General features: G+C 46.1%; 1 protein-coding gene across 1 annotated transcript in view; it reads right to left on the bottom strand.

Moving 5' to 3' along the window:
• ADRA1B (adrenoceptor alpha 1B) overlaps positions 1-21,600 on the bottom strand; it is an 83,361-nt gene extending 61,761 nt beyond the window's left edge. The window contains exon 1 of the mRNA XM_019740580.2: positions 21,465-21,600. The gene's annotated coding sequence lies outside the window, so the exon portion shown is untranslated. The remainder of the gene's footprint in view (positions 1-21,464) is intronic.
• Between the last annotated feature and the right edge of the window lie 5,670 nt (positions 21,601-27,270).

Here is a 27,270-nt window from a genome sequence, read left to right as displayed (position 1 = left end):
TCCTTATTCCTTATATCTTATAAGTTGGTCTCTCTTCTCTCTCTCTCTCTCCCTGCCCCCCCCCCCCACATGTTCATAGAAAACCAGTGAGCCAGAGGGGTTGTAGTGGTGGCAGGGCTGGGGGGGGGGCATGCTTTGGTGGTTTTCACTGGCAATGCAGAGGCAGCCACATGCATTGGGCAGGACCACAGATATCAGCACAGCTAGTTTCTTTAGTGGAATCAGGCAGAGCCAGTGGAGACACCACAGAGCACCCACGCCGAGGGCTTCTCTGCCTGTGGTTTGCCAGCCTGGCAGAGTGAGGAGAGAGGGAGGGCAGGAAGGAGGGAGCAGGGAGCGGTGGTGAGTGTTATTAGCTTGATGGCATTAGACTAGGGAGCGGTGCCAGCCTCTGGCAGGAACATTTCTTTCAGGCGCCAGTGCCCCGTGTCCTTACCCTGCTATTGGGTTTTTATAAGTGGACAAGGAAGAGGTGGCCAGACTCCTTAGATGTCGGCTTAAATCAGAGTGACAGAAAATGTCCCAGCAGGAGGGGATTTTGAAGATCATGTGACCCAGACTTCATTTTACAGATGAAGGCCCTGGGAGTCCGGAAGCAAAATCTTGACCCAAATGTTCACCAACGAGGACAGACCTGGGCTCTTTTGAAGACCCAGATGGGTCAACTTGTTGACACTTGACCTTGACACTTGGGTAAGGGTTATGGCACGTGTTCTTGTGGAAGCATTTCAATAGTGCCTGTAAAGGTCATAGTTCAGAGATTGGCCCAAACCAAGCATCTTCAAAGGATAATTATTACTTTTACTTACCAGGAGAAACCTGAATTTCAAAAGTCAGCATTGGGAACGCACGCTTTTTGACAAGTACAAGTGACTCCTATTCCAGTCATGGTAGAAACCTAAAGTGATTCTTCCCCATCAAAACTGGGGCCTAGACTCTCTACACTATTGAGTGGTCTAGAGCTTGTACCCAATTCTGGCTTCTCTGACACCCCTGTGGCCTGGCTTCACACAGTCAGGCCTGGCCTCCAGCCAAAGAACTGAGGGAGCAGGGCTGCCGGTGGGTGTTAGCAAAATTCTCCGCAATGAGTCACTGACGCTTTGCCTGAGGCTAAAAGCACAGTCAATTTATTTGGTGCCTTTCCGCTTCCAAATTATCCAGGTCCTGCCTGATCTTTCGCTTGGGAACCTTAACTCAAGTTGGCCAGGGCCTCCTCTTCCTGCTGTATGAACCACCCTTACCTGGTTTCATCACCCACCTCAACAGCTTGCTGAAGTGGATGGGATACATTTCATGCTGACGTGTCAGCTGTGAGGGGCCGGGTCTTCATGACTGTAATTCAAGGTGGCAGAAGATAAGCTGGGAAAGTATAGCATGAGCGATTTTCGAGCCACGTTTGTTCCTAACACTGTGTCGTTTTACTTATTTACTTTTTTTTTTTTCTTGTCAGAAAAGTCATCTTGGACTTTACTGATTAAATGAGCCTATATAAGCAAAAGCACAGTGTGAACTATAAAGCAGTGTGTAGCTCTGAGGGGTTATTGAAATTAGTTTATTTGGGTTCCTGTGGGCAGCAGGGAGTGCTATGGAGATGACATTTGCATTTATTTGCTTTTTTTCCAGAAGAAGGATCCAGAAGACAGTTTGGGACTTACTGAGCACAGTCCCCTTCTTAGAAGGTGGGTGGGGTAGGGTGTCCTAGACTCACGGAGGGTGGGTTTACTTAGAAGGGTGGATGCAGAGTGAGTCACTAGGACAATGAGTCCAAAGAGGCCTTATTAACCTGGGAATTACTGGAGGTGACTGTGGCAGAAAGTATGTTCCCAAGATGGCTGCGTCAATGTATCTTGCATTCTACAGGCTTGTCTTACAACATGACACTGACACTCCTCCAATGAAATGTGGGAGTGGGGAGTGTTTCTGTTTCTTCCCCTTGAAATGGGTGAATCTTAGTAACTGTCTTGACCAACAGAATGTGGTGGAAGGGATGCCATGTGACTTCCAAGGTTAGATCACAGAAGGCAATCCAGTTTCTGCTGTATTGGAATACAGGTGGCTCTTGGAACTCAGCCTTCAATTTGTAAGAAAGCACAAGTCAGGGAGAGGCCATGCGTGGAAGGTGTTTCAGTTGATCACGCCAGCTGGGCCCCCAGCTGACAGCCAGCATCAGCTGCCACATCTATGAGCGGAACTGTCAGCCTTTGGGTTTTCTAGCTGAGGCCCCCCAAACACTGTGGAGCAGAGATAAGCCATTCTTACTGTGCCCTGACTGAATTTCTGACCCCCAGAAACCATGAGAGGTAATAAATGACTATTATTGTTTTAAGCCACTAAGTTTTGAGATGATTTGTTATACAGTAGTAGATGACTAATTTAATAAATGACAATTTGGAATAAGAAGAGCAGGGCAAGTATCCTACCTCTTGGAGATCCTTGGCTGGCATTGCAAGGACGCTAGAGGTCCTGAAATGGTAAGGGAGTAGAGGTCAAAATTTTCTGACAGTGCTTGGCCTGGGGGAGCCAGAAGATGCAACTAAGCCCAGTGCTTAGTAGATGGAGTGAATCTTTGTGGGAGAGGCAAGAAGATGACTCAGTCTCTGCCACTGGGTTTTGAACGTAGCCCTCGAGGTAAATGACTCTTTGCCATGGTCATGGCTGGAGATAGCATGCTTTCACACCTCTGGATGTTAGAGGCTGGCAGCATACCCCAGGCCCTCGGGACTTCTGGAGGGTTCTATGCCAAGGCCTACTTATCCATTATCTATTTCTCTTGGATTTTCTAGGCGATGAAGCTCCCTAAAACCTATGGGTAATCATAAGTGCTAGACTCAAGATACAAGACCTCTGGTCACAAAAAAGGAAGAAGTTTATGCTAGTAGAGGTTTTTTGTTGCAAGCAACAGACAATTATTCCAGATGAGTTAAGCTGACAATGAAACTATTGGAAAGAGTTGGATTGTTCTCAAAATCCTAGGAAGGCTAGCGATTAAGGGCCAAATCACATGACATAAGCAGCTTAGTAAAGGCATAGTTGACACAGCCCTCGGAACCTGGATGTGGCTACTTCTCCATCATGGTGGAACTTCCATGTCTCTACTTCTTTGTGTCATTAGCTCCTAATTCCAAGTTTAGAACAGATGCATCTGATTGGTCAAGTTTTGGTCATGTGCCATTTCCTCGCTACAAGGGGAGCTGGGAAATCGAGGCTCTAGAGTTCATCTTTGTATAACAGGGGATTCTCCCCAAATAGGAAGAGGCTTCAGGTACTGGGCAGACAAAAAAAATTACAAATGTCCATTACTGGGTTGTTCTTGAGTTTCTACTATTAGGGGTGTGTCAGTGTGTCAATACGTGTGTGTGTGGAGCAGAGGTAGCACAGACCCTGGGGAAATTTCTGGGAAGAACACTACATTTAGAAAATATGAGACGCGAGGTATTTCCTGCTTATTCTCAGCACCATTCTTGCCCTTCCATGCCCTGCCCTGCATCACAGGGCCTGGACACCAGCAAACCACAGACGCCAGGCCCCTTGGTAGGTTCAGCCAAGGGGAAGCGCTGGTAGGTTTGCTGTTTCTTGTATGATCTACAGGAGGGACTGCATCTCTGACAATTCCAAATTCAGCCACAATAGCTTAGCACCGGCCTTGGATGGCCCTCCGTGTTCTGTTGGTCCTAGTACTGAGCCGGTGGTCCCTTCTCGGGGTTCCATCATACTCTCTGGCTCCCCCAGCGGCACAGTCATAACTGCATCCTGTGCTTGGATAACTCGTTCTCACCTCTGTTCCAGCCCTCGGAGAACTAGCTGCTTTCTGCCTTTGCCTAGTCCCTGGCTTACCTCACCATTAGCTTTATGTTCTTTTAGCAGTTTCAATACTTTATAACTACCGTGTTCCCTGAAAATAAGACCTAGCCTCAATAAGACCTCAATACAATCAGCTCTAATGTGTCTTTTGGAGCAAAAATTAATATACGACCCAATCTTATTTTACTATAATATAAGCCCGAAATGCTAATTGAAATACTAATATGATTACTGTTTCCTGACTGGACTCTGCTACACATGGCAATTTGGTAAAAACAATATGCCTTACATTTATAACATGGTTCTCAATCAAAGAGACTTAATGTTTGGAATGCCCCAATTTCTTTTCATTGGTAGACTCATATGCATTATTTAAAACTTATTTCAGGCATTAGTTCTCCCAAAGCCTTCTTGACGCTTGTCCCGCACTATGCCCCGCTAAGCCCAAAGGTGCTAAATACAATCCCACCCACTCACAGGTTGGTGTGTGACAGTAGCATTTGCTGATGTTTATAGTGACAGCCATGAAGATTAGAAGTGTATATTTGCAGGAGGATGCTTTAGTAGTTATTCTTAGGCAAGTGTGCTGATCTCGATGTCTGGAATTTCAGTCCAGACTCCCTTAGTAGCTAGCTGTGCAACCTTGGGCAAGTCAGTTGACCTCTCTGGGCTGCAGTTTCCTCTCCTGGAAAATGAGTGGGTTCAACCAGAAGGGTGATTTCCAAACCTTTTTTTGAAGTTGTGTGTAAAATTATGTGGACGTCCCATCTGGAAACCAGTAATAGACGCTCTGGTTGAAGCTGGGGTGGGAGTTCCAGAGTTCTACGAACTCTGGTGCTCCCCCAGTCACCTCCCCCACATCTGCAGGACCCCATGGAGCAAATAAAACCCTGCACTAGATCACCTCTTCTCTGTATGTCAGCTTTATACATACAGGAACAACAAGTAGGTGAGCCAAGTAACTATGACGCCCATGCATTGCTCGAATGATAGTTTGCATATAGCCTCATTACAACCAATACATTTAGAAACCGGGGTGTAAATCTTCTCGGAAACCATGTCAAATAAGGCATGTATAATTTAGCCAACTGGATAACCACACTCTGTTCACCGGCAGATGTAAATGGAATCTTGGCGAGATATTTGAAGAAGTCTTTTCACCATGAACCTGATAAGATCATTCTAACAGCTTTGAGTACGGAGGCTTAGTTAGTTTCCCTCTGGAAACTAACCATATCTGCGTTGGGTCACCGTTTCCAATTTTGTATGTAACCTGACTAATTGGCTCTCCTGAGCTGAGGTAGGTGTCTACCATGAACACAGCTCAATACAATAGGAAATCATCTTTGTAGCCAGTCAAAGAAGAGCCGGTTGATTGTTTGGATAAAGTTCAAGTGCACTGAATTGTGCTTTCCTGAAGGAGGGGAGAAATATGGGAGCAAGGAGCAAAACAGAAGCAGAGAGTCTCTTCGAATAAGGCTGAGATCTGTCTGAAGTTGTTATTCAGAAGGAGAAGCTTTGACCATTAACACCCATTCTCTAGTCACTCAATTTTTCATCACTATTGTCACCGTCTTTGCAGCCAGTACCATTATCTTCCAAGGCATGGAACATTTACGATGTGCTAGGCGTAACGCTCATCACATCTAATCCCCCAAACCCTCTGACCCTTGTTGGTTTTACAGAGGAGGACACTCGGGTTCAGAGAAGTGTTCGTACTCATTCTTCTCCATTCATCAGCTAGCAAGTAACTGAACTGGGAGGCAAATCCACATTTGCTTAGTTATAAAACCATGCTCCTAACCATAGCATCCTACTGCCTTCCCATTTTCAGAACCCCACCACGCAAGGGCGGGCTCCTCAGTCCTGTTCGTCTTATTAGCACGATAAGGCCAGTCGTCTCATGCACAGACAATCCAAGGCTGTGAGGCTCTGATGGTGGAGCTCTAGGTGACTCAGCCTCTGCCTGAAGCAGCTCCAAGTGTTTGCCTTCTTCCCATCTCTGGATCTGCCAGGGACTACTGAGCTGTCACCTGGCTTGGGAGACCCACTGAATCAAGACTGGAACCAATTAGCATGGGAAACATGCCAACTCACCCTCCACGCTCCCAGCAGGTAGCCCATTTTCTTTGCTGCTGAGAACTCCTCACTGGCAATGATCTTGCCCCTGCTCTGGGGGATTTTTCTGGGAGAATGACATGTCTCTCTTCAATGGCTGCAAACAGTCAATTAATGAGCTAAACAGACAGAAATGAAGGAGGTGGACCAGAGATGAACATAGAGAGCCAGGCAATATAGCCAATGATGAGAGAGAACAACCAGTCGTTGAAGCCAGACTATGAGTCCCATGAGAAGGGCTCCTTTGGTGGAAGGGTGGAGAAGAGGCCACCTTGGCCGCTGAGCTCTAAAATCAACACCATCCACATGAGCATTGAAAGAACACTGGGCCTCAGTTTCAATCCCTGAATGATACTGACTTATGGTGCTTTTGGGAGCAAGTCTTTCCCTTTTCTGGATTATACAGCATGGAGGTTAAAAGCGCAGGCCCTGGAGTGGAACTGCTTAAATTTTGAATCTAGTCTCTACCCATTTTAACTGATTCTGAGCAAATTACTTAATCTCCTCAAGACGTAGTTTCCTCCAATGTAGAATGGGATAAAAATAATATTCATCTCATAGGGTTGCCGCAAGGATTAAGGAAGATAATGCGTGTAGGGTACCAAGCATTCTTGGCACATGGTAAACATTCTCTAACTTAAGATGCTTTTGGCTGCAACTGATTGAACCTCCAGCTCAGAGCGGCTTTTAAAAGGAAGTGTAATCGCTCGGGTAACCAGAAGTGCAAGGAGAGGATGTATTCTAAGTTGGTTAAATTAGTTCCTCAGTGATGTCATCAAGAACTTGGTTATTTCCAATTTTCTGTTTTGCGATCCTGAGTGTTGGCTCCACTCTTAGACTGGTTATCAGGATGGCTGCCACATTCCCAGGTACCATATCTACATGTGCCAGTGTCCTGGGGAAGAAGGCTGTATCGCCTGAGACTCTCTGTGTGAAGCAAAGAAACTTACTTTTTTCCATCCTATAAACAAACTTCCGCTTATATCTCATTGGCCAGAATTGGGTCATAAGCCTGTTCGGACCCACTACTTGTCAGAAGCATTTGACCAATGGGACTCACCCTGGACTTGAGGGGTACAGTCAGCTTCACCTGAGGCTACATGAAGGGAAATTGGGTGCCTGCACAAAACTGATTCTGTTAGGAAAGAAGAAAGGAGATACGAATGCTGGCTAGGCATACGACTGAAATCTCTACCATCAATAAAATTCACTATTATCATTTTTATTATTACAGTTTCTGTCATCAGTTTGTGCTTTGGACCACTTGCTTGCCCAGTCCCTTTCCTGTTCTGAGAGTCATGACTCCAATCTTACTTAGCATTCTCAGTGTGTACTGGGCTAAGTTTGGTCCCTGCCTCTGCTGATGAGAGGGCAACTAAAATGTACGCTTCCAACTTTCATTCCCCTCTCAGAAATACCTCCAGCCAAGCTGCTAAGAACCAGCCAAAAGAAACTGATTTCAAGATTCCAGCATCTGTCACTTACAACAGTGAGCTGTGTAACTGAGCTGAGGATACAGTTGATTATGTACTAAAGCATCTGCTTTCTTCTACTTTAGGAACTGACCTGGGAATCCTCTACCCAAGAAGGCAAACCCATCTCAAATAGTGTTTTGGATTGAAGGGTTGTAGATTTGAACACTTGACTTACTGAGATAGATCCTCTGTGTTTTGTGGTCACAGAGTATGTGGCTAACAATTTTTCTTTTTAAAAGAAGGACTAGTATGGATGGTTTGGTGAAAAAAAATTCCCATTTTGAAGAAACAACCTAAAAACATAATGGCGTGCCATTTGGGAGCTGGGAAAATATTCCTTCGTTACATGGGACTGCCACATTTTTTTTAGCTCTCCCACCTCAAAACATAGCTTAGTTTCTCATGTTTAATTGAATTGGCCACAGTGAAGGCTGTTTGTTGAGCAGATGGCACAGACCGCGTCTCCTTTCTGTTGCAAATGGTCCGTTGAATCAACCCTCCGCAACTGCTCCACTGGCCTGAGTCAACCAGAAAGTGATGTGTTTGGTTCTGAGGACAGACCTGGGTCTACTGCCTCATAGTGTAGATAACATTTTTCCTCCAAGGGTCAGGTCAGACCCTGCTCTCTGATGTCATAAACTCCCAAGCAAATGGCAGAAATTCAGCACCACAGGCGTGCTCTCAGTGATCAGCCAGGAAGTTTCCAGAATCTGGCAGAGTGAATTATGATTCATTGAATAAGATGGTCATCACCTCCTTCTTATAAATAAATTCCCTTTGCTTCATGAGAGAGGATCATGGACCCTTAGAGCTGGAAGTGACTTTGGAGGTTATGTGTTTACATTTTTTTTTTGCAGCAAAGTCCACGGGTGTGGGGCTAATTCGTGTCTGCCAAAGACTCTGACAGAGAGGTTTGGTTTGTACAAAGTCCCCATAGACCTTCTAGGAGAACCAGTGAGGGAATGTATTGAAGCTGACTGTTTACTCTGGGCTAACATTCTTGAACCAAGATGGGAACAAGACTTGCCCCTTAACTTTTGAATTGAACTGACTCTGAGTTTGAGTACAGTTCTTGGATGGCCTGTGAAAAAAGGGGGATAATTTTGGATGCTGACTTTTTGCATCTTGTCCTCTATTCCACTCCCAAATAAACCTCTCCCAAGTTCCTAGAATAAAGGGCATGGTAATAAATTGTATGTGTGAGTCAAATGAAATGATCATAATACCCGGCTGCAAGATACTAAGAACAGAAGGAAACTCTGGGAGACTGATGACTGATAAGAGTGTGGTCTCATGATTCTTGGCGTGGTGGAGGCACGACAAGAACCAGAAGAGGGGAGAAGGAGCAAGATCACTTGTGAGCTAGATAGTAGGATGGCAGCCTATCCTACTGTGACTGCTACAGCCATGCTACTCAGGACTTAGCTCAAGGGGAACAGTAAATATGGTGACCTGGAGGGCCTGGAACAGCAGCTGGACAAGAAAACTTCAGTGGCCACTAAGCAGGTGGTCATGTAAACTGAACTCATCCATTGGTCCCCCTCTTTGAGGACCTTACATCTTGGGAAGATTGGTTGACCTTTGTTCATTCCAACCATGAAGCCTTGACTTTGTCAACTTGGAGACCTCCTCAACATTCTTTCAGTTTCTCTTTCAGGCTAGTTAGAGTTGGGTTCTGTTGATTGCAATGAAATTACCCTAACTGCTATAGGGTCCCTTTACGATTTAGCTAATTACAAAATAGACGACATCTAAGCAGTAAGTTTGACAATTTAGGGGGCTTGAACCCTGAAGCTACCAGTTCATCACTGTCCTGCAGCTTGTACCCTGCCGTGCACAGCTGTATGCTTGAGCTTTTGGGCAATGGAAATGTGTCAGTCGTGAACGCTTGATGCTTTGCTGCAGGTGGAAGACACAGATGGTTAGCTGTCATCATACTTATCCTTGTCAAAAATCACTGTGCTCTTTCTTGTTCCAATATGACCTGCGCCGGCAGAAGGAGGGCTCTGGGAATCAGCAGACTTGGCAACCAGCAAAGCTCAGGTTCTAGCTAGCTGTGTGACCCTGAGCAAGTCCCTCTACCCGTTTCCTCACCTATAAAGGAGTAAATAGGTAAGTTTCCTCACCCATAAAAGAGCAACACACTGCAACCCAACATATAATGTTAAGAAAAGCAGAATTGCTCTGGTTGCTGGAAGGATACGGGGGATACTGGTGGGCCAGGTAGTGGTGGTAGTGGGTGGAAATCTGCCTATACAGTCTTCCCTGTTACCCCCTCTTTTGGTTCTTGAGGTACTTGTGGGGAACCCTAGATGTCTGAGGAACACAGTTTGATGGCCACAGGGGTAGATGATCTCTGCGGGGCTTTCCAGTCTACTACCCAATTAATTTCTTTTGCCAAATGGTAATATTCCCCCCTTTTCCAGCCTTTCTCTAACCATTCCCTGATTACTGCATACACACATACATTCTTTATGAATACAGGGAAGAAGGAAATGGGCTTTTTATGTGTTTAGTACTTGTGATTGACTCTTCTGTATTTCTGGAGACGGCCAGGACCACTGACAACATGCTGAGGAGTCACTAATAATTTCGGTAGAACACCCTCCCGCAGAAGGGAAGCTTGAGCACTTTCCAGATCACATATAGGTCACTGGCCAGGCTTTTCAGGGCTCCATGGCTGCCTGAAGCTGAATTACAGAAGCACAAGAAGTTCTGATGGCCCCTAGTCCCTAGGACACCCTAAGGATAAAATGCTTCTCTGACAGCATCCTGGGCTTTTCAGATCAATTTATAATACTGGTACTTAAAGGTATACAAGAGATGCCAGCATTTCTATTCACCCATACCATTTCCCCAAAGAATCTTGTCTCCCCTCTAACAAACCCTTTGAATCCTTGCGAAAGAGGTACTGAAGGACACATATTTTTAGGAAGTGATCTCTCCCTTTGCCTGCCAGTTATCACTGATTGGTCTAGAAGTGACCATTTGACCAAATGTGACCAACAAATTCCTCTCTACTGGAACATGGAGCCACAGAGTTCCTGTCATTTAGATGATGATGGACACGGAGCTAAATGGGAATGTAGCTCTGGAACAGCTGCCATGTTGGCCATGAGCAATAGAGGAAGCCAGTATGCCAAGAGACCATGGAAGACACATGAAAAAAAAGGTAGAGAGTAGAAAAGACAGGAAGAGAGAGAGAGAGAGAGAGAGAGAGAGAGAGAGAGAGAGAGAGAGCTTTCTGATAGTGTTCTCATTCTACAGGCCTTTTAATTTTTCTACAGTTAGTTAGCTTTCTTTAGACGGTCCCTTGGATCCTTCCATCAAACCTGAATTTTCACTTGGACTAGCCAGAATAGGCTTGGTTCCTGGCAACCAGACAGTCCTTAATTAAGACAAAATACTTAATGAAACAAGTCATGGCTCCATTTACCCTGCAAGGGCTCATTCAGCTCTTTATTCACTCAACTGATATTTACTTAACTTGAATGCACCAGCACTGTGCATACCAGCGGGAGGGATACAGTGACGTAAAAATATTTAAGAATTCAAGATTATTTCAAATGTGGAATGGCTGGAGGGCCTGGGTAGGTGAGGAAAGAGCATGACGATGGCTGTCATTCTTTATTTGAAGGGAAGTAACAGGAAGAGGAATTCAACTTTCATTGTTAGTCCCAGAGGGAATGAGGGAGTTGATGGGCAGAAATGAGAAGAGGAACTCAATGTAGGAGAGAGCTTTCCAGCAATTTGGTACTGTCTAAAGATGGAACAGTTTGTCTTGAGAGGTCAGTTTCTCCCACCAAGGGGCCGAATGACCAGTTATCAGAGATTTTGTAGGGTAGATGCAAACAGTAGAAGATTTATGAGGTCGGACAATTAAGTTTGCAAACTCACCCTAGAAAAAGTGCTATGTACCTCATTGCTGAATATCACTACAGTCACCTTGGAAGTACTCTCCTTGGAAAGCTATGCACCGACACCAGTACCTAGTCCATCTTCAAAGCTTTTTTGGAACTCTTTTTCTGGAATTGCCATCTGAACTGTCGTCGTATTACCCTTGATGTCCTGAATGTCATCAAAATGTTTTCCTTTCAATATTTCCTTTATCTTTGGGTAAAGAAAGAAGTCATTGGGGCCAGATCAGATGTTCCAATACAGTTATTTGTTTATTGGCTAAAAACTCCCTCACAGACAGTACCCTGGGAGCTGGTGCACTGTTGTGATGCAAGAGCCATGAATTGTTGGCGAAAAGCTCAGGTCGTCTAACTTTTTCATGCAGCCTGTTCAGCACTTCCAAATAGTAACCTTGGTTAACTGTCCAGTTGGTACAAATTCATAATGAATAAACCTCCGATATCAGAAAAGGTTAGCAACAGCGTTGCCACAAGTTCGTGAACTTAATTGTCTGACCTCGTAGATGAGATGAACTCTGAGATTCTGCCCCAAAGCCCGGGGTTCTAATTTTACCTTGGACCTTCATGGTCCATGTGAACGATCTAACTTCTCGGGGGCTGTTTTCTCACCTGTGAAAACTGGGATGAGAATCCCTTGTGTTGTGTTGCTGTAAGGAGTAAGTTGTACGGTACATAGGAAGTGCCTGGCACAGAGGAGGAGCTCAGTAAGTGAGTGTGTTCTCGATTTTTCTCTGCTCCAAGTCAGGCTTTTCTTTTCGTGAAAGGCTGCTGCTATCTCAACTGCTGCTGCCGCTTTGAGGATGCTATTGGCTTTATGCAGCTGTCTCCGGTGAAGATGCCATGGCTTCTGTCTTGTTCTCCTTGCTTAACACAGGGTGGTGCACAAAGAAGGACCTTCATAGATACTCGTAGGTGAGATTTAATATGGAGTTTTGGCTTACCATGCCCACGCCAAAGCTTGTATGAGCACACATTTCTCCTCTACCCTTTAAAATGAAACACAGAGCCACCACTAGACACACATGTACATGCAGAATTACACACACACACACACACACACACACACACACACACATGCATGCACACCGACAACACCCAACTAAATGCACATCGCATGCAGATAAGCATGGCTACGCACACCCACGGACACCCACAGGAAGCCTTGCACTGCCCTGTCCTCGTAATCAAGAAGATGGAAGAAGAATTTGCCTGTGGGATGAGTCACAAGTGGCCGGGTTGAAAGGCAGGATTCAGCATCCCCAGGGAGTCTTTATTTATAGCCCCAGCTGCTGGAGAAGGGGTTGAAATCATTCCTAAGGAGCTTCAGTGATGGAGAGTGATAAGGTAACCACGACGTGGCACTCCCACCGTCATTCTGCTGTAGAGGCAGGCTCCTGTTGCAGCCGGAGCCTGCGATGCACTGTGGCTCTCCAGGACGGCGGCCCATGGGGAGAAGAGGAACTGACCACATTCCAGCTGGTCCCTCAGCAGCCGGCTGGACCCTTTCCCCGGTGCACAGGCAATCTCTATGCTAATCCCAGCAAATCCCTCCCAGCTCCCAACAAAAAGAAACCTCTTTGGGCCAACAACGGCCACTGATCACAGAGGAAGCAGTTTAGATTCAAAATGATACAGTTGAATCCGCTGGCCCAACAGTCTGTCAACAGTGTGGTTTCTGTAATGAGCAGAGCAAATGGCATGAAGAAACTGGCCCTGGCCCCAACCTGCCTCCCTGAGGACCAGGGTGGGAAGAGGCAGCTGGCTCTGTGCTGGCCTTTGAGGAACACCAGCAAAATCTGGTGTGTGTGTGGGGGTGTGGTATTGGGGGGAGTTGAGGGCGGACTCTGTGTCTCATCTACTAGTGCATCCCTACCACCCAGCACACTGCCTGGCATAGAGGAAGTGCCCAGATGTTGATAACTGGGTACACGCACAAACTTTAATTTCCCAGTGTAGGAGGACACAGTTACAGTTCTTGGATATGATGCATGTTAGAGAGGAAAGAACATTTTCTAGGGAGCCAGGAAGACTGCGGCTCCAATCCTGCCTCTTCCTCTAGAAGCTCTTGGGCAGGTCACCTAATCTCTCCAAGCCTCAGTTTCCTCATCTATACAATGGGGACTCACTGATACCTACTGTGTTTTGGGGGCTGTGCCAAAGATTAGAGATGGCACAAGTGTGTTACTTCACTACGACATGTGTCACCTGGGAAGCATGGATATGAAGTTATTATCAGCCAATGACACGTTAATTGTGTTAATTGATCAGATAGCACCTGGTAGGAAACAGGGACCCACAAGACTGCTTGGGACTGTTCACCTGGCTCTTTATTTCTCTAAGTATGGGTTCTCTCAGTGCCCACTGCTCTCAGTTGGCACATATGTGCACCTGGACCTTTGTTCTAGGCTGAGGGAGACCGCTTGGACTGGATCCCATCTGTCAGTGCAGACGCTATGCTCTGCCCTCACACACTCTTCCTCTTGGCCCTTGAACCTCACCTTGGCTCCAGGCCCTGAACACGGCTTAGGTAACAGCTGCTGCTTGTCTTTGAACTCTGTTGATTCAAGTGGGTCATTCTGGGCCTGCTGGGCCTGACCTTCCCAACATGTCAGGGTTGCCTGAGACGGGCCTGCCCTTTGGTCCTGCTTGTCAATTTCCACCTCTGACTCTTGGGCCCTGGAGTCTTGATGGGACCAAGATGAAACTACTTGAACCTGCTATTCTAGAATGCAGAGCACTAAATCCAGTACTTGAGTTTGAAGTTATTTCTGGGGGAGGTCAGAGGGCAAGGGAAAGCAGGAAGTGAGGCTGCGGAGAGAAGGAAGAAACAGGAAGTGGAGGACAGTCGTAGTCATTCCAGCCACCGTTAAAACACCACTCCTTAGACTGAGAGAGCACTCTGCTGTAGTGGTTATTAAAAACCTGGGCCTTTGAACCAGACAGACCTGAACTTGAACTTGAAGCCTGGCTCTGTTGCTTACTGCCATGTGGCTTTGGGAGAGTTGTACCATCTTTCTGAGATTTGGGTTTTCACTTATAAAATGGGGTCAGTAACAGTCCCTGCCTCATGGGGCTGCTGAAAGCATTAAATGAGATGATGGATGTAAAGTGCTTCGGACGGTGCCTGGCGCGCAGTAGGCAGTCAATAAATGGGTGGCAATGATGACAGAGTCGTTCTTGTGACCCCATCCTAGTGGCTGTTCAGGGTCATCAGGAGGATCCAATGAGATAAGGGATTTCAACGTGTTTAAGAGAAGGCTGGAGAGCATGACGTCAACATAGAACATTAAAATAATTATGTTATTTCTTCGTTTTTACAACTTGCCAACCGATGTGCTGTTGGCCATGGATTGAGTGCCTGGCTGACAGAGGGAGTGATGGACCCTCTCAGACCTGGTTCCTGGATGACATTTCTTTCTGGTACAGTGGGAATAAGGGGGTTTAACGGGGTCTGCCTCTGCCCCAGGGCCTTCTGAGGCCATCAGTGTGGCCCAGTCCTTCCGGTTTAGAGGAGTAGTTTATAATTGAGTAAGGCACATCAGACCAGTAGCTAACGCTTGATTTGCTGTTTCCCAGAGTCTGTGGCTCTGAGGCTGCTTGGGACTGAGGGAGCCACAGGTGAGGTGAGAAGGGACCAGGCAACAAGCCCTGATTGTGACCCGAGACTCCCATTCCAAAAGCCACACTGTCAGTCCCTTTGGGAAAGAGCTTCCACCAGATGAACTGCCCTCCAGCTGCGGGACTGAGTCTCGGGGCAACCCCTTTTAATGAACCCCTTAAGGGGAGGAAAACCCTGAGAGCAAATTCTGAGACTGGGTGAGGATGAGGAACTGCCTTCCTACTGGCCCGTGAATTCCCGAAACACAAATACCAGGACCCTAATGTGGGGAGGGGTGGTAGAGTTCATAACAAAATGTTCTGACAGTCAGCTGGGCACACAGAGAGTTCAGAAGAAGGAACAAAGAGTCTTTTACTTTGTGTTCTAGCCTTATCTATCAACCCCTACAGACATCACAGTGGCTGATTCTGCTCAGCCACATTTCAGTTCTTCCCCCAGCATCCTAGTTGATATGGGGCCACTATAGGAGAATCTTGGGGTGCCCTGTGTGGCTACACCTTTCACAGGTGTTAGGTGTTACAAGCCCCTACTATTCTGTCCATCTTCTTTTTTTTTTTTTAGCAGATCTGTGTGGGTAGCCGTGTGCTAAGGTGGACCTCTTTGCTGCATCCAGGGATGAACCATGTTGGGTCTTATTCAAACATGGTAATTCCATCCCCATTTAGCAGTGATTAGTCTAGGGATGGTCCTGTGGTCTAGCTTTAGCCAATGGGACCTGAGGCAAAGTCTTCTGGGAATATTTTACTCTTTGATAAGAGGTGACATGAGAAACTCTGGTCCCTTTTCTCTTTCTTTTGTATGTCATTGGGTGAGGATGTGGTGCATGGAGCTGTGGCAGCCATCTTGCCACCATGAGGAGAAAGCCAAGAACACTGCAGAGAAGCTGACCCAGAGACTGGAAATTGCGGAGCCACTGATCTAACCCTGCATCTAACAGCCAACTTGCAGACTTTCCGTTCAAGTATTAAAATCCTTATGGTTTATGCAACTTTTAGTCAGATATTCTGTCACTTGTATCCCAAAGCATTCAAAGCAATCCATAAGGGAAATTTCTCCTAATTTGACCTTCTCTCTTTCTTCTCCCTTCCCTCCTTTAACCCTAGGGACTCAAATGTGGATGGCTGCAGGGGCCAGGGCAGTAATACAGAAAGGTGAAACTGGCCCAGTGGAAGAGAAGCAAATTGGAGAGTGAGGGTTGGTGTTGGCTACTCAGCTCTGACTGGTGGTCGCCATGCAGGAGTGCTAGCAGGGCATGGCCAAATATTTTTATTTTTAAAGATAAATAAAAAAAAAAACAACTGTGTTTTTATGTGGAATCTCTTAATTTTATATGTGCACTTAAATTTTAAACAAACATACTGTATGGACCAAACCAGTAGAGTCCAGAGGGCACACATTTGTGACCTGGCTTTCATCCCAGACTTCCATCACTTCCTGGGTTCAATCTCAAGTGTGGGCTGTCAGTGACTTCTTTCAGATTTTGCTGTTGGGTGGGGCTGTGGCTGTGGCTTCGGGTAAAATAGAAATGGGAGCTGGAGAATGGGGAAAGGGAGGACAGAGGCTATAACTGCGCCTGCCATGAAGGTGGAACATCTGTAGGACAACAAACTTGTACCCTGCAGGATAAACCTTCTCTTCACATAGGTCCTGTGTGTGAATTTACTAAAAGGCTCATGGTGATTTCCTCCACTAAGTTCCATTACTGGAGGCCCCTTCTCTTCTCTAAGCATCACTATGGTTCAGGCTCTAAGAACGGGGATGAGGAGAATCTATTCCATCAAACAGCCATGACCTAGGAAAGTGCCATCTGATATCTGGTATGACTTCACTCGTCTGTGGAGACACATGTTTTGTCTGGGAGCAAGACTTCTCCGTCCCCTTTAGCCCAATAAGGGCCCAGTTCTTTTCAGCCAAATAAAAATATCTCGCGGAAAATCCAAGGACACTGCAGAAAGAGGCCTGCACGGCAGTATCAATCCCCTTCTGTGCTAAGAGCATTGTGGTGGGTGCATAAGTTCCAACTAGGGAAGACCTTTGTTATACTGACTTTCCATGAACCTGGGGGCTCTGCTCCCCAAGGGCCAGTCCAGAGTCCTGGTGCCTGCATGGCCTAGGTAGGTTGCTTAACTTCAGTCCACAGGCTGTAAAATTGGAAATCATGTTTGCCTCTAAGTCTTCGAATTAGAAAGTTTTCAGAGAGCCTTTGTGAAAGGCATCAGAGAAGAGCTAACGAGAACCTCATGCAGGGTATGGGAACAGCCCACTGCTGCCCCTTGATGAAAAGAGAGGCTGAGTCACCATCGGCTTCAGGGATTGAGAAGAAATGTCAGTGAAGTCATGAATAATAGGTGCTGTACTGCCACCTAAGAAGGTTAAGGGCAGGATTAGTTGGCAGGGAAGAAAACAGTATGTGGGGGAGGCCAGCTACAGTCCTACGGAGATTCTGTAGCTCATTGCCATCTGATGATCGGATAGCCAAGAAAATAGGGCAATTCTTTCTTTCTTCCTTTTTTAAAAGAAAACAATGTGGGTGTTTCAGAGAGAGGGGTCCTTCGTGAAGGGCAGAGCAGTGGACTTTATGGCTTCCAGAAGCCATTTAATCTCCAGGTTTTACCACGGCTGAGGGGGCAGAGAGTCAGAAATCAATGAATTTGAACCCTTCTCCAAGCATTCTAGGCCCCTCAGAAGGAACATTCTGCAGAAAGGCAGAGTCCACCCTTGGCCACGTCTAGGCAGACCCAGTATTCCAGAAGGGCCAAGGAATGTTAGGATGCATTTCGGTCCCTGCCACCGATAGTAAGTGGTTCCGAAGACATTTCCTGGCCTCTGTGCAAGAAACAGAGGTGAGGTTAAAGAGCTGGTGTTTCCATAAACCTCCTGATCAAATACTTTGCCAGTGACTTATTCCGGGGTGGACCATCAGGGATGGTCATCAAGAACATGACCAAATGCCTCACCATCTGATAGTATTATCTTCACTTGCTTATCTAAATTAGCCAGAAAAATCTCAGTGAAGTCAGGTTTAGACTAAGAGCAATGGAGGTGATACCAGCCCTACTGCTTCCCACTATGGTGGATGTTAACTCATCATCTACAAGGATGTGTAGATTAAGAGGTTATGGGCCAAGATGAGAACATTAATAAGAACAAAGCCTGTCATCGGTGGAGTTCTCTAAAAGCAGGTGTGGAGAAGGGTTTGGAGATAGGGATCAGACCTCTGGAAAGGACTGAGCAGTGGGAGAAGTAGAACCGCAATGCTCAGTCACGTTATCCAGCAGTGAGCCAAAAATACTGAGCCTTTATCAGTTATTGGACATGGGCTGCCAGGGAAAGTCCTGGGCGGGGTGGGCCTCTGCAGCTGAGATAGCCCTGCTGGAGCTCAGCACACAAAGCAGCAGGCATGGAGAGTTCTTCTTTGAAGGGAGATCTCACTGGAGTATCTCTGTATCCTTCACAAAACCCAAATCTCAAACCCAGAGAAGGTCCTCTTGCTGATGTGATTGCCATGAGACAGCCTCTCAGAACCCAAAGCTATCTCCCTGGCCAACGTAGTTAGACAACGCCACTCAAATGTCTGTGCGGGCAGTGGGAGCAGAGCAGAGCAATGACTTAGGCTTTAGATTTAGATTCAGACCTGGATTCAAAGTCCACACTAATACATATTAGCTGTGTGACTCTGGGCCATTAATCACCTTCTCTGAGCTTCATGTCCTCCTCTGTAAAATGGGGATCACAGCATGTGCTGGTCCAGCGTCTACCTGTCCTTGGATCCACGCCTTTCCTTCCCTCCCCTGCTGTGTGTCACAGGGAGCGGATTGCTCCGGCTGCTGTTCCCAGGCTCCTGCGTCAGCTGGCTTCTAGCTGGGTTTGGCCAATAGTGGGAGATCTGGGGGCAAGAAGAAGGGGCTAGCTGGGGGCATTTTGCTTCTCCCCATCAGCTTCAGGTGGTGTCTCCGGCAGCAGTGGGGAGACGGTACTAACAAGATCACACTTTAAGGGCTATGTGTACAGGTTTTGACAAAGTTGACAAGCCAGTGCCTTAATAAAGATTATTTTAGTTGATGAACCATCACTCGTGTAGAAGGTGGGATATGAGATGGGAATTTTGATTAGAACATGGAAAAGCAGATGTTAAATTATGTTGTCCTATTTGTGCTGCAGGGGCCCTGATGAGTAATGCAAGTGGCGGGGGGGCTTCAGGGAGTCAGATGGAGACAGTGACGCAGAGGAGGAGACTCTCCAGTATAAGGTATCTAAATAACAGTGCAAATCAAGGTCGCCAGCATCACCACTCTGCAAAGAATGAGACTCTCAAAGATGACTGAAACTGGCACTCAGAGCCCGTCAAAATAGAGCTTCCACCCATTTTTATTACTCTCTTTCATGAACCTGACAGTGGGTTGAATGGTGGCCCCCAAAAGATATGTCCAAGTTCTAATTCCAGGTACCTACGCATGTGACCTTATTTGGGTGGATGAATAGATGGATGGATGAACTCATCAGTTTACCAATTTAAGAGAAAAATCAAGTGGAAACTAATAGCTAAAGCAAAGAGAGCCTCTTTACACTTACGTTGCCTAATGTGAGTCTTGATGCACAGGTTGGAGGTCAGATTGACAGATGACGTCCTACTCTGCGCAGATAGCTGGCTTCTTTCCTCTGTTGACTTATAATAAGGCCAGGCATCCGGGCACCTCTTTAAACACTGGGAGCTGGGATACATCTGTATTGCAACTCAGCTTAACTGTCATTTCCTCCAAGAACTCTTCCCTGCACCTCCCCGTCTAAATGGGTCTCCCTCCCCTCCATCATACGTTACCATGCTGTCCTCTTTTCCCTTCATAGCAATTGTCATAGCTTGAAGCTATATTTGTATTTTTGTGACTTTTAGTTTAATATCCTTTATATTCTCCCACCTCCTGGCTGACTTTAAACTCAAGGCAAGGAGGGTTCAGGTCTGTTTTCTTAACCCCGGTGACCTAGTATGTAGCTCAGTGCCTGATACATACAGCATTGCTACCAATATCTAATATTAATCAACTGTGTGTTAAGTGTCAGACACTATTCAAAAGTGCTTTACATAAGTCATTTCCTTTCGCCTTCATAGCAACTCTGTGAGCAGGAACGATGATCATTTCCATCTCACAGATGAGGAAACAGAGATACAGAAAGAAGTGAAATGGAGACACAGAGAAATTAACTTGCCCAAAGTCTCACAGCGAGAAAGGGGCAGAGTTGAGATTGAAACCCAGCCAAGATGGTCCCAAAGTCAGCCCCAGTCACAAAATATTTGTTGGATAAATGAATGAATCCTGATAAATACAGAGAGACTTTGGGACTCAGAACTGGGGGGACACGTGTGTATCTTCTGAGCTCACCGCTTGACCATGCAGCAATGCCTCCTGCAGCTACGCTGAGTGTTAGTTCTCCAGATCCTTCTGAAACTCTTCCGGCAATGCAGACTCACTATCTTTTCTAACCAGGGAACTTGAACCACTGGGATGCTCTTCCTTACACGAAGCTGAAATCCACGGCCGTGGTACTCCCAGCTGTGGCTACTTGTAGTTTTCAGTCCCTCCCATACAACTCTGATGAGTTTCCCCATATACTGTGACTGGCTAAGGGCAAGCAGCGCTACCTTTCTGTACCACTGGGACCCTAGCATAGTGCTTGACAGCCAATAAAGTTTGTTGTAGGAATGGATTAATGAATGAACACACACCTGTCCTTGCTACGTCTGTGAAACTCGAATGAGTTAATTAATATAAAAGAAAATTTAAAAAACCCATAACTTTCTTGTGTATTAGAAACCTCATCAGCTAGCTGCCACGTTAGAAATTATAAAGCCAAACTGATTTATTTAAGGCATTCCTCTTTGAGAGCTAGCTGTATGGGTTACCTCGGCTGGGGGCTACTTGCTTTTTTTAAAGGGTTTTGGGCAAGAGGATTTACATATACAAAGGGAATGTAATTAACCCATGGAATTATGGACAGCAGTCACAGGCATATCGACAAAGGGATTTTTGGACAAAGAGGGGGCTTTCTTGGTTTCTTCAAGTGAGAAATAAAATCTGCCAACTTCAGTCATCCCTGCAAATGCCACGACTAGAGCCTCTTTTCTGTGACTCTTGGAAAAATGCAGCACAGCTGTGACAGGCTATATGTTTAACTCAGTCTCCATTAAAAATGAAGCACATCAGGAAGCCAGAAACAAATGACCAAGCCACATAGCGATTGTGGGAATTAGCGATGAGCACGGGCTAGGAACCACGTGAGTTCCGTTTTTCTTTGGGCTTCATGCAAAATCTTCTCCCATTTCATTTTAAGTTGTATCTGCCTTGCACAAGTGATTTTTTTTTCCAAAGCACCATGAATGATTTATGACTTTTTGACGCCGCATCCCACAAGATTACATAAGGAACAGTGAAAAACAAATGATTGAGCCAAACTTAAAAAACAAAACAAAAAACCCACAACACATTTTCAAAAGTAGATTTTACCTTGGTTGTAGTCAAGTAACAGTTTTCCACTTACCGAGAGTGCTCCCTCATTCCAAAGTGCACCCCGTTTCTGCAAGGATCCCCCTGATTCTTTTCCCTGTTGCCAGCACACTACCATCAACTTAACGTTTGGCCCCCAGCGATGTTCTGGAATGTCCAACTGCTCTGATTCCTCCCCTTGTCTCCCAAAGTGAACTTTGCAGTTGGATTGCATAAACAGTCTCATTAGTTTGGTTAATGATTGGACAAAACCACCGAGGGGAGTAACATCTACAAGGCTTGTCATTTCTTTAATCATAGGATAATAGAATGTCAGAGTTTGCCAGGGCCGGGGACCATCAATTTATACCTGTTGTTTGACAGATAGAGAAACTGAAGACAGCAGAGCTGAAGCGAGGTCCCCCACGCCACACAGTGAGATGACCTCAAGCGCAGTGCCGGGTACAATTCAACCTCAGGGTTGTGTGGCCCATGTATTCATCTCTTTATTTACGTGGAGGTGGTCATGTTGGATATTGTTTTTCAACTACAGGGAATTTGGTGGTTATCAGTTGGAATTTCTGTTGCTGACGTGTTTATTCAGCCAGAGCCTATCTCGGGAAGGTGGTAGGCGAGTGCTTGCAAGGCAGGGGCTTGTGTTAAGGGTTCAAATGCTGGGGAGCAGGCTGGAGGAGTCAGGTGACTCACCAGAGTGGTCAGATGTGGCTCGATCACAAGGATGGGGGCTTGTTTGACTCCTGAGGTCTCGGTCAGGGGGCCTGTATGCAGCACCTGGTTTGAGGGGTAGGTGAAAGCAAAGTGAGGAGTCGGGAGTGACAGAGGGCAAGACGGTTGAGAGGGGTGGTTAGGGTGTGGGCTGTGATCGAGCAGTGGGGCCACCAGATGGGGCCGGGGTCAACTGTTGACCCCAGCACTGGGTCATGTCATTTGAAGTTTAAAGGCGAGGATTAAAAACCCATTACCCTTCCCTGAGAGAAAAACAAACACGTTACTGAACAGTGTATGCTGTACGACTCCATATATGTATAAATCTGTCTCACCTGGTGGAATAGAGGGTATCATATTGTTTCCTGGTTAAGAGCATAGCCTTAGGAGTTAGAGACCCTAACTTTGCTTTTTGGCTCTGTCTTTTGCCAGCTGTGTGATTCTGGGTAAGTCACTTAACCGCTCTATGCTTTAGATTTCTGAACAATAGAATAAAAGCTACTTTATCAATTTGCTGTAAAGGTTTGAGATGATACATATAAGGCATTTAGATAGTAAAGGTACAAAAAATGATTACTATATATTTTTTCAGACTTGATCTTTGGCATAAGGTAAACCTGGATTTGAAACCCTGCTCTGTCATGTGCTGTGTGCCCTTCGGCAGGTCACGACTTCTCTGAGACTCAGTTTTCAATCTATAAAATGGGGATCATAATGGCCACCTTATGGGAATGTTGGGAGAAATAAATGAGGGCTGCTTAGCCCCAAACACTTAAAAGTTCCAGGGGACTGAAGCACCAGGATGAGATTAAAGTGTTGAATGAGGGATTGAGAACAGTGAAAGGAAAGATGCTCATAAAAAATGTTGATGGTGATTTTTATTTTCTTCATTGTCAGTATTCGTGTTGTTTGAAAAGAACCGTGTTTGCAGTGAGCCTGTTTCATTGAAAAGAAAAGAATGGCTAGTAAATAGCTGAACTTAGACAGAGATAAAGCGTACCGCTTGCTTCAGTGCTCTAGTGCTAATGATAAGTAGGGAAAGCCAAAGAAAGATAAGCTCAGGCTGCAACAGAGACAGATTGATGCCTGGAGACTTCTCTGTTAGGTGGAAATCACTGTGGCTGTTTTGAATCAAAGTAACTCCCTGTCCCCTGCTCCAAAATCATATCAGGCTAAGTGTTTTGAGCATGTAGATGTGATCATGGCCAGCGGCAGAGATACCCCAGTTTTGAGTTAACTGGTGTACTGGATTATAGAATTTTGGAACTGGAAATAATTTCGACCTTGCCACGAGACAAGCTCTGGATGAACTCCCTGCCTTGAGACATGGGGAGGGTTCTACAAACCCTCTGAGGAAGGGCTGCTCTGTGGTTTCCTCAACTGCTGCCAAATGCTGCTTACTCTCCATCACTCCTTCTAATTTTGAACTCTGAACTGCGTCACCCTCCATGTAGCAACCTCAACTCCTCGCGAGAATGCAGTCGGTCTAACACATGGATGCTCGTACCATTTGGAAGATCGCGGAAGGTCAAAAAATAGGCTTTTAAGAACAGTCCCAAGCTTTCCCTCAGAGGGGAGATTCATTCATATACAACCCTTCAACGTACATATATGATCTTTCAACAAATATTTGATGAAAGTTTATGTGCCAGGCTCAGAGTTAAAAATTAAATAAGTACAAAGAAACAAAGAAAAGAATAACAACAGAAGAGAAAAAGCAGAACTAAAGGTAAAAAGTTGAATTTTACTTAACACATTGTTTGTGGGAAACGAGTAAACTCGTCATATCTCCTCTAGCTGGAACCGGCAAAAATTTTGCAAAGTAAATAAATAGAGACCTCTTTTTAAACTAAAACACTGAAAGTTTCATAGAAAAATATCAAATAGATCGAAAGATATGAATATTTTACGGAAAGTCTAATTTTGGCGAGAAAATGTCAAAAAAGCCCCGCGTTACGACGCGATTTGGCGGGAAAATGCCCGCTTACATTAAAATTAGTATAAAAAGAAAAGGAACTGGACCAGGAATTAGAAAAATACAGTGATACTTTAGTTGTAGATGTTCTATTAAATGACTATGAGATCTTAGGCAAATTACTTACCCCTCTCTGGGCTTCAGATTTTCATCTGTGAAAATGAGAAGTTTGGGCAACGGTTGGAATGATCCATTGCGTGTTCCTCTTTGGAGAATAGACCGGGACAGAGAAGTAATTTCCACCAGGGTTCACACTGAATGATTCCTTATTATTTCTTTTCTCTTTTTGGTCAGCGGAGGGAAGGCCGAGGTGCTCCAGAGAGACAAAGGAAGACAGATGTCCCGCTTGCATCGGTAAAACTGGCAGGTAGCCTCGGCTGCCTCATCTGGTTTTCAGACTGATGTGAAGGCTGGCAGGAAGCTGGCTGAGCTGGGAGGTTTTGGTCTTGGTTGCAAGAGACCTAGACTCAGAGCGGTGGCCGCCATGCAGGGATCCAAACTTTGCCACAGAAAATCCAAGAGCTCCTGGAAATCAACGTTGAAATCCTTCCTTCCACATCTGTCTTGTTCTCTCTGTCCAAACTGTGAGTTCACTCCAGTTTAGTGGCCCCAGACTTGGCTTTCTAGCACAACCTTGTGTTTTTAAGTTCTTCAGGATTTTTGCTTCCAGCCACCCCCTCAAGATGTGTCTGGCATGCCTTCCAGTGGAGAGGGGACCCAATTCTGCATGAGATGTAGTCTGCCTGTCCAAGATGATGGCCCTTCTGGCAACTGTGGAAAGCAGATTCAGTGATGGTGACAATGGAAGGCGCTGACATTCCCATTGGCTGCTCACATTTGGTTCTGGAGCCGTGGGATGAGAATGACAGCGCACGTAATCACATGTGTCCTTGGAGATGATTGAGGTGTCATGACTTTGCACAATGGTTTTCTTTACCTCTGTCAGTCTTGGGGGAAGTGCATCCAGGGCTCAGCAAGGGATTCCCAGGTGCTTTCAGGAGAGGCTCCTCTGGAGATTGAGCCAGTGCTGGTGCCATCGCCCCACTCTCCTGGGCTGCCTTTGGCTTCCAGCACTAGTTCATGGTGTCAGCAGAGACACAGCACCTCCGTTATTCCATCTATAAAATGAGCGGGGTGACTTAAATCAGGGCTTCCTGCCCTTCATTCCCAGGTACCCAGGCTGTTCCTCACAGTGGTGTGTGTAAGGTGGGGGGAGGAGATGGGACTCTGGTCCTTCAATCAGGCAACTCCTCTTTAATTTCTTCCACATTCTGAACTTTTCTCATAAGGTTTCCTTGGAAGAAAGCATCCTCCTTTAAAAAAAAAAATACAAAAAAAAGTTTTATAAAAGCAATAGAGTAAATGCGTGCATTTGTGCAACTTTGTTTTTGAGCACCAGCTCTATGCCAGGCACTGCTCTAGGCCCCGGGGATTCCAGCTGTAGCCGCCGCTGTCAGTGCCCTGCTCCTCTCCCGCAGGACGCATCCTTTCCTTGCTCGCTAGCTTCTCCCACTCTGCCTCAGGGCTTCTTGGGTGGCAGTACCATGCTCAGCCCATGAGCAGTGCAGTCTGGGGGCTGGCAACTGCAGGAGGAGACTTCAATTCACAGAGAAGAGTTCGTAGAAAATATCCCTTCATGGGGGCAACTCTGGCGCATGCCCTCCAGCTTCTCCCAGAGGCCCCCATTGGGAATATGGCTCAGTTGCTCATTGGCACATCCAGTCTTGGCTGCCTTCCCTTACATCTGACTTCCCCAGCCCCCTGAGGGTGCTTCCTGGGATCACCTCCCAAATGAACCACTTGCCCTTGCGTCCTTGGCTGCCCTGGGAACGGGGTATCCCAACTTGTCCTTGTGGAGTTTACACGTGTGTGTGTGTGTGTGTGTGTGTGTGTGTGTTTATTAGAGGATGAGGAAGGTTCCCGTATCTGTACTCTAGTCAAGGAAGCAGAGCCAAGGGCCTGAAGCTGTCTTTGACTGGGGACAGCCCCAGTCAGCCTTTTAACCAACCTCCTGATTAAGTTGCCAAATGTGTACCGAGTGCCAACTGTGAGCCAGTCCTGCACTGGGCTCTGGGAGAGGGAGCCAAACATGGGATGGGATAGTGGACCTTTAAGAGCCCTCCGCTAAGATCCACTGGACTTCTCTTGGTTTAGGGAAATGAGAGATATTTCTAGCCTGGAAAGATAAGGAAAGACTTCTTCCAAAAACTAGTTTGAGAATAAAAGCAAGGCAACAGGAGATAAAGCTTCCTGGGTTGTATTACAATTCGCAGGTACAAGACAGATGTAGCATTCATATTAATATTATATATATATGTATGTATGTATACACACACACACATACACACACACACACACACACACCTTCCTAAAACTGGAGAGAAAATGTGTACCTGCCTTAGCCTTTGGAGGCAGAGAGGAGCTTGGCTCCGTAAGCAGGCTGGCCTGCAGAGCACGTCTGGTCAGGGGCAGAGGGACCCACTTCAAGGGGGAGACCACAGGAGGCAGGGGGTACTGCGTTACAAAGTGAAGTATCAGCAGCAGAATGGTTCAGTCTAGAACTGCCTGTTTCTGGGCTCTTTACAATTGAACCTTCACTGGGGGAGGCCCTAACCCCTTAATAGTGTCCATCCCCAAGGAACACTGCTTTCTACTGAGTTCCACAGGGGCTTGAACCTTCATTGCACATAGACTTTTGTGTTTGTCTCCTCCAGCAGTCACCTTGGCTCGGGGCCCTAGATGATTTAGTTGTTGTTTCATCAGCCTGGGCGGGCATGCAAAACTGTTATGTGAGAAACTTTGCTAAGTTGCTGGAGAATACGAAGGCTACGTTGCCTGGCACTCAAACAATTGGTCTATTTGTTCGAATAAAACGGGTCAATTCGTTTAGAGAAAACAAAACCAACATGGCTGGTTGTTTGGCAGGATGAAGACAAAACCACTGGCTGGAGGAGGAAGCCCTCGTCTTTCACCGGGCGGCGCAGCCATGGGCGGTCTGAGACTATAATCACCCTGGCTCAGTTTTTTTTCCTCTCTCCCTTTTAATTTTTAATAAAATAAACCTCTGGATTCGACAGCTCAGATCCTAGTTGGCTGGAAAGGATCTCGTTTCTTGTCTTGGCTCCCCCCCTCTCTTCTGTCATCGAGATTATGAATTATC

Source organism: Rhinolophus sinicus, linkage group LG10 (genome assembly GCF_036562045.2).
Source record: "Rhinolophus sinicus isolate RSC01 linkage group LG10, ASM3656204v1, whole genome shotgun sequence".
Classification (NCBI taxonomy): domain Eukaryota; kingdom Metazoa; phylum Chordata; class Mammalia; order Chiroptera; family Rhinolophidae; genus Rhinolophus; species Rhinolophus sinicus.
Note: the sequence above shows the minus strand (reverse complement) of the source record. Positions and strands in the feature narration are given on the sequence as shown.